Source organism: Heptranchias perlo, chromosome 3, assembly GCF_035084215.1.
Source record: "Heptranchias perlo isolate sHepPer1 chromosome 3, sHepPer1.hap1, whole genome shotgun sequence".
Taxonomy (NCBI): Eukaryota; Metazoa; Chordata; class Chondrichthyes; order Hexanchiformes; family Hexanchidae; genus Heptranchias; species Heptranchias perlo.
Window position 1 is genome coordinate 49,223,717 of NC_090327.1, and position 13,323 is coordinate 49,237,039.

At 40.6% G+C, this 13,323-nt stretch overlaps 1 protein-coding gene across 6 annotated transcripts in view; it reads right to left on the reverse strand.

Moving 5' to 3' along the window:
• The window catches only part of LOC137313599 (RNA-binding Raly-like protein), a 669,041-nt gene that overhangs the window by 518,212 nt on the left and 137,506 nt on the right, over positions 1-13,323 (reverse strand). The window contains exon 1 of one of the 6 annotated variants that reach the window (XM_067979540.1): positions 4,946-5,540. The exons of the other annotated variants lie outside the window; for them this stretch is intronic. The gene's annotated coding sequence lies outside the window, so the exon portion shown is untranslated. Of the gene's footprint in view, positions 1-4,945; positions 5,541-13,323 lie in introns of those variants that run through there. 6 annotated transcript variants of the gene reach the window in all.

Genomic DNA, 13,323 nt, shown 5'->3' on the forward strand with positions numbered 1-13,323 from the left:
CAGTAAATGTGACTTCTTATCTTTTGTCCTCTGCTATGTAGACCAAAACTGTGCTGTATTTTATACATGCCAGAGGCATTTAAACAGTGGTCTGCCATGTGTCTGTTGTTCAACCATCAGTCAGCGACTGATCCCTTACAGAGTACTGAAGATTATTCACTTAGGCTATGAAACCTCAGTGAGCTCAATGAGCTTTTGCTTATGGCCTATTAACCGGTGCAAAGAAGTGTGGACGTTGGTAGTTTCATTAATGATCCTCAGCAATGCTTGAAACACTGGGGACTGCATTGCAAAGGCTCAAAGTACATGCATAAATCACTGTATACAAGGCTAAATTATCTTCTATCAAAATTCAGCCGGTGCTTCCTGGAAGCAAACGGTTAAAGAAAATGCTTACCGGTGGCTCTTATATCAGTAGATAAGCTACTAGATTTTTTTTTCAATCATTCTTACTTTGTTATCTAAAAACAGCTGAAAATTAAGTCTATGTTTAATTTTAGCTTTGACGCTAACAGCTTTGTTGTAAAAAAAAATTGCTACATCAAATCCTGTTTGCAGTTCTGGTCTGTGTGCATGGAGGGGGAACAATGGCTTCAAAGCATAATTATTTAAAATGATGCTGATATGAATTAATGTAAGTAAAACTGGCTAGACCATTAACAAGGCACACAAATAGATTGTGTTTTTTTGTTTTGTCTTTATTTGCCTCCCCCAATTTTCTCCTCTCCGCTGCTTGAGTTACGGTTTCACAGGTGCTAGCAGCCCTCTGGTAACTAACCTAAATAACTCTGAGTAAGCCTAGGCAGTGTGTGTTGGCAGGGTGGTTAATCATGGTGGGCATCACAGCTGACCCCAATCCTTGCCTTACCAAAGGCCACAGCATGCACTTTCCAGCAGGGCTCACGAGGCTGTATTCAAAAGTGGGATTTCTCCCCCTCCCTAATCCAGGGTTCTTGAGGCCAACTGTAGCATCCCAGCTGTAATAAGTGAACTCAGAAAAGATCAGAGACTGAACCAAAAACTGGATACATGAATTCCTCAAAGGATGCAATCATCAGATCGTGATCAGATGCATGGGGGTGATCCCTCAGGGAAGCATGCTTCGCTCTTCATCTTTATCAGAGACCTATGTAGATGAAACCTTTATCAACAGAATGAGGTCTATTTTAACAGAGTTCAGCAATCTCCTGTTCCCCTTAATTTTGAAGAATATGTCATCCCATGCTGTTTACAGTAAAGCTTTGCCTCAAGAAGCAGGAAGCTCCGTTTACCTTTAAGTGCTTGGTCTAAAATCTGACGGCAAGGCCACTATGCCAATCAGAAACTGAAGACGAGATTATACTGTCAATCTACAGATCTCGGGAGAAAGATAAGTCAAGCCTCTGATCTTGATATATGTAAGGAAATGGGCAACTTTACAGACTCTCGAGATAAACTGCTTTGAAGCTGCCACGATCCGAATGGATTGTCCTTTGAAAATCGCTGGTGGAACACTCTCTGTTACACAGTGACAAAAGGCAACAGATTATTTTAAACATCTGACTTGTCTTTGCTTATTAATGAGAACTTCACACACAATCCCCATAGGAAACAAAAGAGGTGTTAAGACTTCTGATGGCCTTTGTCTGAAAACAAAATGATGTAAAATATTAGAGCCTTTTGGAACTGAACCGAAAGATAGATAGATTAGACTCAGAAATCATTTTACATGGGAATCTACAGGGAGGCTCGAGCACCACCCTCTCTGACAATCTGAAGGTAGGGAGGATTTGCTACGTGTTGCTGTAGCCCACTGGCTCTTTCTGGTGAGAGGTTGTTACCACCAGACACTATCACATAATGAAACAAAAACACTCCGCAGGTCAGGCAGCATCTGTGATATGTTAAGGGAACTTGACAGGGTAGATGCTGAGAGGTTGTTTCCCCTGACTAGAGAGTCTAGAACTAGGGGGCATAGTCTCAGAATAAGGGGTCGGCCATTTAAGACTGAGATGAGGAGGTATTTCTTCACTCAGAGGGTTGTGAATCTTTGGAATTCTCTACCCGAGAGGGCTGTGGATGCTGAGTCGTCGAGTATATTCAAGGCCGTGATAGATAGATTTTTGGACTCTAGGGGAATCAAGGGATATGGGGATCAGGCGGGAAAGTGGAGTTTTTTTAAATTCATTCATAGGATGTGGGCATCGCTGGCAAGGCCAGCATTTATTGCCCATCCCTAATTGCCCTCGAGAAGGTGCTGGTGAGCCGACTACTTGAACCGCTGCAGTCTGTGTGGTGAAAGTTCTCCCACAGTGCTGTTAAGTAGGGAGTTCCAGGATTTTGACCCAGTGACGATGAAGGAACGGCGATATATTTCCAAGTCAGGATGGTGTGTGACTTGGAGGGGAACGTGCAGGTGATGGTGTTCCCACACACCTGCTGCCTTTGTCCTTCTAGGTGGTAGAGGTTTGGGAGGTGCTGTCGAAGAAGTCTTGGCGAGTTGCTGCAGTGCATCTTGTAGATGGTACACACTGCAGCCAAGGTGTGCCGTGGTAGAGGGAGTGAACGTTTAAGGTGGTGGACAGGGTGCCAATCAAGCGGGCTGCTTTGTCCTGGATGGTGTCGACTGTCAAGTGTTGCAGCTGCACTCATCCAGGCAAGTGGAGAGTTTTCCATCATTCTCCTGACTTGTGCCTTGTAGATGGTGGAAAGGCTTTGGGGAGTCAGGAGGTGAGTCACTCGCTGCAGAATACCCAGCCTTTGACCTGCTCTTGTAGCCACAGTATTTATGTGGCTGGTCCAGTTAAGCTTCTGGTCAGTGGTGACCTCCAGGGTTAGGTCAAGATCAGCCATGATCTCATTGAATGGCAGAGCAGGCTCGCGGGGCCGTATGGCCTATTCCTGCTCCTATTTCTTATGTTCTTATGTTCCAGGTGCGGACCATTCATCAGACTGCCCATTGTTTCAGCCTGCTATGCACTTCCTGTCCACAAACCGTACAACTTCTTGTCTCAATTTTTGGTCATGCTTTTCTGCCATCATTTACCATTATAAATTGCTTTGTAACATTTCAACTCAATTTTGCTAAGTCAATTTTATCACTTTTATGAAAACTTTATATATTTCATATGAATTCTAAATAGGCTATTAAAAAAACACCCCATTCCTGCAGTTTAGGGCAGATAAGTTTTACTTTAGCATTGAGATACATTAAGAAAAAATAATCATCAGAAAAATGGATCATGAATGAATGATGTTGATTGTATTTGAATCAATGTATTCTACCTTTCTCTTCTCAGACGTTATTTCACTATTTTTACATAAATCAACTAGACATCAGAAAAGGCTGGGGCTCTTTTCTCAAAAAAAGAGAAGGCTCAGGGGTGACCTGATAGAGGTCTTTAAGATAATGATAGGGTTTGATAAGGTAGATGTAGACAAAATGTTTTCACTTGTGGGGGAGCCCAAAACCAGAGGTCACAAATATAAAAGTCACTAATAAATCCAATAGGGAATTCAGGAGAAACTTCTTTACCCAAAGAGTGTTAAGAATGTGGCACGCGCTATCACAAGGAGTAGTTGAGGCAAATAGGAGAAACTAGATAAGCACATGAAGGAAAAAGGAATAGAAGGATATGTTGATAGGGTTAGATGAAGTAGGGAGGGAGGAGGCTCGTGTGGAGCATAAACACCAGCATAGACCAGTTGGGCCAAATTGCCTGTTTCGATGCTGAGGTTTCGATGTAACTTCATATGGCTGCCTGAAGATCAAATACACATGCTTATAAAGAACCACATTCAGTTACCTCTGGTGAATAAAAGCCTTATGAAAAAGTCTGATGTTCCAGATACCTTTTAATAAACTGAGACAACATTGGATAAACTACACTTGAGTTTGAGACTGAAGCCTGGATAACTGAAATAACTAAATCAAAAGCAAAATACTGCGGATGCTGGAAATCTGAAATAAAAGCAGAAAATGCTGGAGAAGCTCAGTAAGTCAGGCGGCATCTGTGGAGAAAGAAACAGAGTTTTGACCTGAATCGTTAATTATCTTTCTTTCTCCACTGATGTTGCCTGACTTGCTGAGCTTCTCCAGTATTTTCTGTTTTTATGATAACTGCTGCATGTATTCTAAAGGAAGAAGACTTCACTTCAGATTCTACCACACAAACCAAATAATCCTGAATCAGAAGAATCCCACACAGCACATGATCCTCTGAACAATTTTTGAATCAACAGGTAAATCTCTTCTGCTTGCTTCTGGTCTCTTTGCAGCTTCTCACAAGTGATGGATTTTTAAAATCGCTGCCACTAAGTGAGTGTAGATCTCAAACTCCCCCTTTCATCTATGGAAGAAGACGCCTTTCTTTTGGGTAGGCAAACTGTTAACCTTCTCCAGCTACGTAAAAGGGTTTGAGAACAATAGCTATCAAGACCCACTTAGAAGACAATGGAGTAGAAATCGCTCGCGAAATAACGGTGAGCTCAACAACGATCACCATTCTTAGTGGCGAAATGGAGGAGCAAGTTCTGGCGCCCGGATATGCACAGTGAAATGTAGAAATCCGGAACTTGTTCCTGCTGGTTCGTCGGCAATATGACAGCTTCGAATTAAAGGTATATAGCATGCTGCAATCAGAGAAATCATCGAAAAAATGCAAACGTGCTTATCTGTTCTGCTGGAAAGTAACTAATATCGCCGCAGAACAGGTATGCTTAAAAATACAGGTATAAACTAAGTTTTAATTGTGCGGTAAGTCTTAATGACTTCCAAACAATTAAAAGTTAACTTTTAAAAATGTGGAGTCTCATTACTCCTTATTTTAATAGTTTGTGGTCATTAAAAAAAAATTAAATTTTTAAAACTTTTTCCTTCTCTTTCTTATTTAATTCAATCATTTCTTATCCTCTCTTTTCCACCCCACTATCTATAACTGTTTTTACATTGATTTTAATGTTGTACCTTTCACTTCCTGGTTTAACATTCCAAGCCTACAGAGAGTGTTAACGCAGCGTGTCAAAAATGTTGCAGTCTGATTGGTTGAGGGGAGAGATCGATCCTCTCGCTTCTCCCAGGGTCCTAGCTTCAGCTGACGTGACGCTGGGCTCTTCTCCGCTTCCTATTCGAAGAAGTGCCAGAAGAAAAGACTGTGGTAAGTTAGCGGGTTAGTATAAATCCATGGAGCAGCGAGGAGTGTTGGTTCGTCGCTCTGAGCAATTTCTGCCCCAGTGTGAATTACTGATACTTCATCCCTTTTGGTCTTCTGATAACCAAGGTAACCAGAGTTAATAGGGAAGTGAATAGAGAAGAGCTCCTCACCAACTGTCAGTCTTGGGAGGGTTTCACAAAATATAATCTAGTCCATTGTTGAGGAACAGATTGAAGTGGTCAGAGTTCAATATGCATTATGATAATTATGAAATAGATGAAATCAGAGATGATTCAAACAGGCCCTGCTGATGTGAATAGTGACAGGGGTTGGTGAGCCAGCCTTGGTAATCTCCCAGTTCATAGTTCTATGAGGACTCTTTAAATGAATTCATGTGATGATTATAAAAACACTGAAAATATAAGAACGGTTTTAATCAATCAACTGTGCTATTGGTATGAAGAATTCAAGCAAAGAGACAAAATGAATTCCTTTGCAATGGAGCCAATAATATGTACTTGCCTTTCACCTTCAGAGTTCAAGATTATACTATGACCATCTGTGTTTTATGTGGTACACAATATATTGCAATGAAGTCCCCTTGCTATAAAAGCCAGACTAAATTACACCAGAGTATTGGTTGCCATCCTACAATTGGAGGAAACAAAACTGGTATTAAATTGTATCTTAAAATCAATACGTCAAATATACATTTTCCTAATCTATTTACTATGCTTACTCAGATTCTTTGCGCTGAAAATAAATCCCACGAGAACTTTGTAGTCGCTACTTGAATTGCTCCTGTATAGATGAAAATCTTATGAAAACATTGTCTTACTATGCTCTTGGAACAATTATAACCGTTCTGTCACTAACAACCCATTGTATACTTAAAATAAGATGTGAGACTAATTACTGTTTGCCCAGTGATACTGGAAAAGGGGTTTGGATCCCTGCCTCTTGGTTGTGATTAGATTCCCCCATTCATGTCCTGCCAAATGCATCATCAGTAGCTAGCTGGGAATCTCTATTACTTCAATTGCCAAACCAGGGCTTTACCATAAACGTTAGTCACTCTTGCCACTCTCCTTTTTCCTTTTGATCATTTTATATTTTACTTACCGTGCATTCCAACAGCATTTTAATAGTGGCTTAAGCAGGTAGCTGCAGTTACACCACATGCTTGCATTGCATGAGGAAGACTGAGCTTCATGTATAGGAACTGAAACACATGCATGGAGTACTGTTTACCAACCTCTGGCTCAGTTTCTGCTGACAGAGAAAAGCTGGTTATGTTACCAAAATTTTTTAATGCTAGATATTTTTTTCTGGGTACTCACACCCACTCCCATGGTGAGCCCTCATATCCTAGCAACCAGACTATGCTTTTATCTGCCCAATAGATCATCTGTAGCAAGTCCACGGTTTGAACAAAAAACCCTCCACACTGTATTTAGGCTTCTTGATGTATCACGTGTTTTCACACGCTCTTCCTTGAACTTGGTAGGCACTATACTAGACCATGACTTAAATACTGGATTTTGATTGAGATAACTCATAAAAGTATATGACCCTAACAGTCAAGTGACAGAGGGGCAAATCCTACCATCAAGATGGCTGGATTTGAACTCAGTTCTTAAGAGTGAAAGGCCTCTGTGCTAATCAACTGTAGATGCTGTTATCCATGTTAATTAATTTCACATTTTTCAACATTACGTAGTGTCTGGTTACTAAGGATAAGTGATGCTAAAGGGATCATTTTACAAGTTTGCACTCCTCCAGCAGGGCCTCACCCAGCAGGAGTGCACATCATAAAAACATGACCTCTTATATCTTCTCATTTTCCACATCTTTATCAAAATTGCCTATAGCATTAGTATTTTTGATAGACCTTTACTATCAGATATCCTCTCAAGTCACTCACCACGAGATGTGAGCAGTCACTTCATTTCCATTTTCAGTTGTTTCTTCGCCATCTCCATAATTAAGCAGGTCAGTCTACTGATTTGAAATGTAATCAAGTGATAATTTCTAAATCACTCCCAGTGGAGATATTTCCCTGTTGTCTTTTTCTAATTAAGCATGATTTTGACTTATCTATCAAGGAATGTTTATTGACCACTGACTGCACTGTCTTTCTGTCCAGTTAATTTCAAACCTGGTGTGTTGCCTTGTTGTTAATGTTTCACTCCCTTCCTCGATGTGGTATGTAGCCTTTTTGCAGAGAATATTTCTTCAGTATTTCTGTTCCCTTGACATTCTGTAACAGACATTAACTAATGCACTCTTTTGTTTTATTACTAAGAAGAGGCACTGCTCCTTAGTTTGCCGTGTTTTTCCTTTGGCTGCAAGTTATTTATGGGAATGATATCGCCCAATCTTCAAAGGCCTTCTCTCACTGAAGACTGTAATGTAAAAAGTGGATTTTACTTTCATTCAATGGGAGGTAACATATGTTTTTAATACTCCCCTTTGTGTTATAAGTAATTTTTTCCTAGGCTTCTGACTTATCTCTGCACTTACACATAACACTGTCATCCCTCATCATGTCATGTGTCCCTTGGCACATCTCTATATTTACATGATGTCAACTCTTGTCACTTTCAGCTTATAATCTGCATTTATATTGTAAATTTCCTGCTCTTGGCTCACATTTCTACTTTTGGCAAACCTCTAATTTCTTGACTAGTTCTTCATAGCTTGGCTGTTTCCAGATCCTTATTTCCACGCATGATTTCCGTCTGTGAAGTATTTTATCCATTTTTTTTTACTTTGGTAAGCAAGTTAATGTTAATCACTGCTTAAAATCAACCAAGAGCTTTTGAAAGCAGTAGCCCTCAATTAGCTGAACATGACTGCTGCCTCCACACACACAAATTAATGTTTATATCAAGTTACATCGAGTCTACAGCATAGGAACAGGCCATTCGGCCCAACTCCACATGAGCCTCCTCCCTCCCTACTTCATCTAACTCTATCAGTATACCCTTCTATTCCTTTCTCCCTCGTGTACGTATCTAACTTCCCCTTAAATGCATCTATGCTACCTGCCTCAACTACTCCTTGTGGTAACACTGTCTGCATTTTTACCACTCTTTGGGTAAAGAAGTTTCTCCTGAATTCCCTATTGGATTGATTAGTGACTATCTTATATTCATGACCTCTAGTTTTGGACTCCCCTACAAGTGGAAACATTTTCTCTATGTCGACCCTATCAAACCCTTTCATTATCTTAAAGACCTCTATCAGGTCACCCCTCGGCCTTCTCTTTTCTAGAGAAAAGAGCTCCAGCCTGTTCAGCCTTTCCTTGATAAGTATATCCTCTCAGTTCTGGTATCATCCTTGTGAATCCTTTTTGCACCTTCTCCAATGCCTCTTTATCCTTTCTATAATATGGAGACCAGTGCTATTCACAGTACTCTAAGTACGGTCTAACTAAGGTTCTGTACAAGTTTGGCATTACTTCTTTGCTTTTCAATTCTATCCCTCTAGAAATGAACCCCAGACTGTGCAACATACTCCCAGTTAAAGCAGAAAATGCTATGTTTCTTAACCTTTTTGTTTTAAAAGATCTGGATAAATACAGATTTAAGACTTGGGTTACAGATAGGATAAGCATAGATGATCAAATACTCCAAAGCTGACAGTTTCCTTGCTGATGGAACCATGGACATGTCTTATGTGGAATGTAACTGACCAGAGATGAATATTATGGCTTGGTGGATTGGACTGATATCCTGGAGTATCACTTGATTATCTTTAGTCAGTGAGGAGTTTCACAGAGTGGGCACTCAAAAGATTGGAGAGTTGGAATCTGTGATAGGACAAATTATACATGGTCTATGGAGGAAGAAATCTGATGGGCCAAATGTCCCTTTCTCATTCCACATTTTCTTGCTTTATGTTCAAAACTAAAGCAAGGCCCACAGTCAGGTAAGAAAATATCTGCATCACCTCGAGTCCTACAATGACACAATCTGTTCATGTTGCTGGTCCATACTTAATCTAGCACCCTAGCCAGCATATTATCAGCCAAGGTCAGTGAAATGAAGTAAAAATTAATCCAACTTCTGTATTCCGAATCACTGATCGATTTCTTTGACCTTTTGAACTGCTCTAGATTTGAAAAATTTAAAAGAGTGAGATCTTCAAATAGAATCTCAATATTAGGTGTTTTGCATATGTGCACTGATGCTGTACGTGTCCCATTTATTTCCTGTAACTTTCTCCTGTCAGTTCCTGCCTGCTATTTTAATCATGTCAGCCTATTTGTGCTTGAACTTAGCTATATTTAGTAACATTTTGATTGAGTCCTTCTAGCTCCTGATTTGCATCTCCAAAGTAGATAAGCAGTATGTGTCACCTGCATAAGGTTTCTTCAAAGCAGACCTCTCAACTCTCCCAGCTTCCTCCAGAATTCTATTTGCGCAATATTATCTAAATAAAAATCTTTACGTTTACAACTTTTTTGCACCTCTTATCCAATAGACCAATAAGACTCCCAAGGGTGGCATTAGGGGACCAAGGAGATTCTGTGCAACCAGGCCTGATCACAGCAGGAGCACAGGAGAGGAACAATGCTGACCATGCATCCACAAAGATCAAAAGTAGAATGCACCTACAGCAACCTAATGCAGCAATTCTGTTGCTTACATTGATCAGGGAGAGTTATACACTATAGACCAGTCCAGATCAGGAAGACTACTGTTGACTGCTGTGTTGGCCAGAACTTTCCGCTGCAAAGGGCCCTAATGAAGGAGCAGCTAAAAGGCTGCAAGACGCTTTAGGAAGAGTACAATTGGCTGTTGAATGAGCTGCAGAAAGTGCTGCAATCAGGCAATGCAATTGCAACAATATTTCAATAATATCCTTTGCTCAGCAATGCACAACAATCATTCCACATTTGCTCAATCTCCATCACAAACAACTATTCCTCCATTGGTTCCAAATGTACTTTAACTCACCCCGGCAATCTGAATGCGCCTCAGAAAATTATCAGAACACATGGGCCTAGAAATTGGACGATCCCTAACCCAATGAGCCTCAGGTCTCATTTACATCAGACCTGCAAGCTGCTGACATCTGCTGGGCATCCATCCCCAGGCAGCTCACCAGTGAAGAACATTTGAATTTGGAACCACCGCACAGGTGGTAGCTCAGGAAGGTCTTGAGACAAGGCGGGTGATTGGGAGGGTGAGCAATGACTGGCAGCGGCCCCTAATTTTAATGTGGAGCTGGGAACAGCACTTTAAATATTTTTTTTAAAGTTACCTCTTGGGTGGTGGCCGGCAGTCGTCCCTTTAAGGACAGCTGATTAGGCCATATGTAGACCTGGTTTTCCTAAACGCAGCCAGCGCGGCTCCGGGTAAACCAATTTGGTAACGGAGGTGTCGAACAGGAATTGTGCCCCTTATTTGCGTATGCGAAGGACTTAACTCCTGGTTCAGGCATGGGCCCAGGCCATCTCTTTTGATGCCTGTACCAATATGGCGGGTGGTGCACATCCGGCGCAAAATGCACATACTGCCCACCAGATTGGATGCTATGGTGCCCATTTTATGCCAGTAAAACCGGCGTAGCAGCAGCATGATCAAATTTCTAGGCCATGGTACGCTGTTAAAAGTTTCATTAGCTGTTACAGGATGTAGTGCAGGTGCATTCAATGTACTTTCTCCTCCTCACTCATGTTCAGTGCTCCACTAAGTGTTCCGTCCTGCAACTAGCTGACCCAGCAGAGTGTACATCTCTGTTCTGGTGCTTACCACTGGGTGATGGTGGATGATGTGATGTGCTATATTGAGGCTTGAAGGTTGGCTGGGCTAGTTCTTCCCATTGAGCACTGAGGCAAACAGAAGAACATCCTTTACAACATTTCCATTGATTCACCCCTTGAAACATAGATGTACATGACAAGAGATTGCAGTGTGCTACTCTGAAATGCCATAATGTAGCCCCTTATGACTGAATGAATGGTTAAGTAAAAAGGGAGATAAATGATAAAAGTAAGCTATACTAGCCATGAACTGGAGTGAGGCCTCCAAATTCTGCTTCCCACACCGTCTCTATTAATTCGATGCCCACTATCTCAGTGGCCCATTCTTCATGAGGATTCAAGATTTGTAACTTGGATCAATCAAGTGCAGTCTTTTCTGTGAATATACATGAAAGGGACATAGTAAAGATAAAGAATTTTGCTACAAAATGCTCAAGACAGCATTCATCTTGTAATTGTGAACATTCTTATGTTGCCATAGTACTTAATGCTTCAAGTGTGACTCATTTAAAGCCCAACATGGGCAGCACTGTGGTATTTGCAAAGATCCAGTGAAGAGAAAAATGAGAATGTCAGTGCATTTACCAAGTGTCCGGCATTCTCTGTCTGTGATGCTGTTCCAAGTTTACAGTGAGAAGCAATATGGACGAAACTACCATATATGTTTGTTCACTTACCTTGACAACTTTAGTTAGGCTAAATAATTTCTTCCGCATCTCCACCCAAGTTTGAGCCATGGGTGAAACAGCTTTAACACAGTCTGTCGCCTTTATCCACCCTGCTCTTGCTCCTCCCCTGATTGCTTGGTGGCTATCTCTTCCAAATAGGAACTCCAGCGCTTGTTTACAAAATGGAGCCGTTCTGTGCCCAGTCATTTTTAAATGGACAAGTGAAATTACTGCTTATGGACAGCCAGTAGCACTTTAAGAACTGCTGGTACCAGAATTTCTATCTGGTGACCTTCATATGTTCCCAGCACATCATGTACTGAGAGTACTGGAGACAAATGCAAATTAGCTGACCTTTCATTATTTGGCAAAGTCAGCTGTCTTATGTGCAGGTGCACAGAGGACATGAAAATTACACGCCCCAGCACAATGTGTGTGGGCCATTTTACCGGCCTCCAAACATACAGGGCATAAATAAGATAACTGGGGAGGATTTATGGTTTTATTTGGATTATGAAACGGACATGACTCGTAGGAGACTTTACACAATTCTGTGCTTTACATAGAATTAAACCTGACATGTAGCATTCATTTATCTGATCTACTTGCACGTTTGTCTGTATTTTTGTAATTGCCATTAAATATAACACGTGCTGTTCAGTCAGTGGCAAAAAGGTGCATATCCCCATGTCACCAGCACCACTGAATTTCACATAAGCTGTCCAATTACTGAACAAATGTTGTAACTGTGTCTCTGTTACCACCCATTACAACAATCTGATGTCAGTGTTTGTAGGTATGCAATGTACCTCTACCATGTTATAATATTCACATGGCCAAAAACATGCAGTATAGGCCTACAAAAGATAACAGTTCAAATAAGTTTATTAATAAAGCAGCAAATAAATACAGCAAATAAATAACGTCCTTCAGAAAATGGAACCAAAATTACCCAATGTACATATCACTTACATATCCAACATGAAACGACAAAATCCCAAACTCCAGTTTGGACAAGTAACTTCTGGTTTTATCTTCGAGCCAAATTTTTCCACTCTGCAGTGCCTTTGATCTGTTCATCCCAGTCACACTCTCCAAATCAGTGAAAAACTTTCCTCTATTGATAGTCCCTCAGAATGCAAACCTCTGAAATTAATAAACTTTTCCAATGTTAGTCTCACCAGCTCCTGAAGGCTTCACTTTTTTTCAAAACAACAACCATATATTAAAAAACATCTTCCAGCAAGGTATTTCTCATCTCCAGACATTCTACTTTCCAAGCGTATCATCTCCTACTTTCTTTTTAGGTCATCAGGCTAAGCAGCTAGAAGTAAAATCATTCTCCCACAGTCACAAATTCTTGTGGAAAACATCTGTTATAATGGTACATTTTTTCTCAAAGTAAACAAACAAAAAATCATCTGATGCACTTCCCTCCACTCCAGCTCCTCTTTGCATGACTTACTAAGAGTCAAACTAATTGGTCAGTTATCTCTTGCTATTCAGATGACACAGGAAAAAAATCCAATTATGGGTGAGTCTACCTAAACAGGTTCATTTGTTGTATATAGTATTATCTATATTTGAAATGATATATCACACACAAAATATATATCTCCACGAGTCTATAGACCTATGTCAAGTTTGGTTGGATATTCAATCAGGTTTTGTCTTCAGTATCTTTGTTCAAAAATATTTTAGCTGAAAGCTCAATTACATTCTTCTGATGCATGTAAGTTCTCTTGTCATT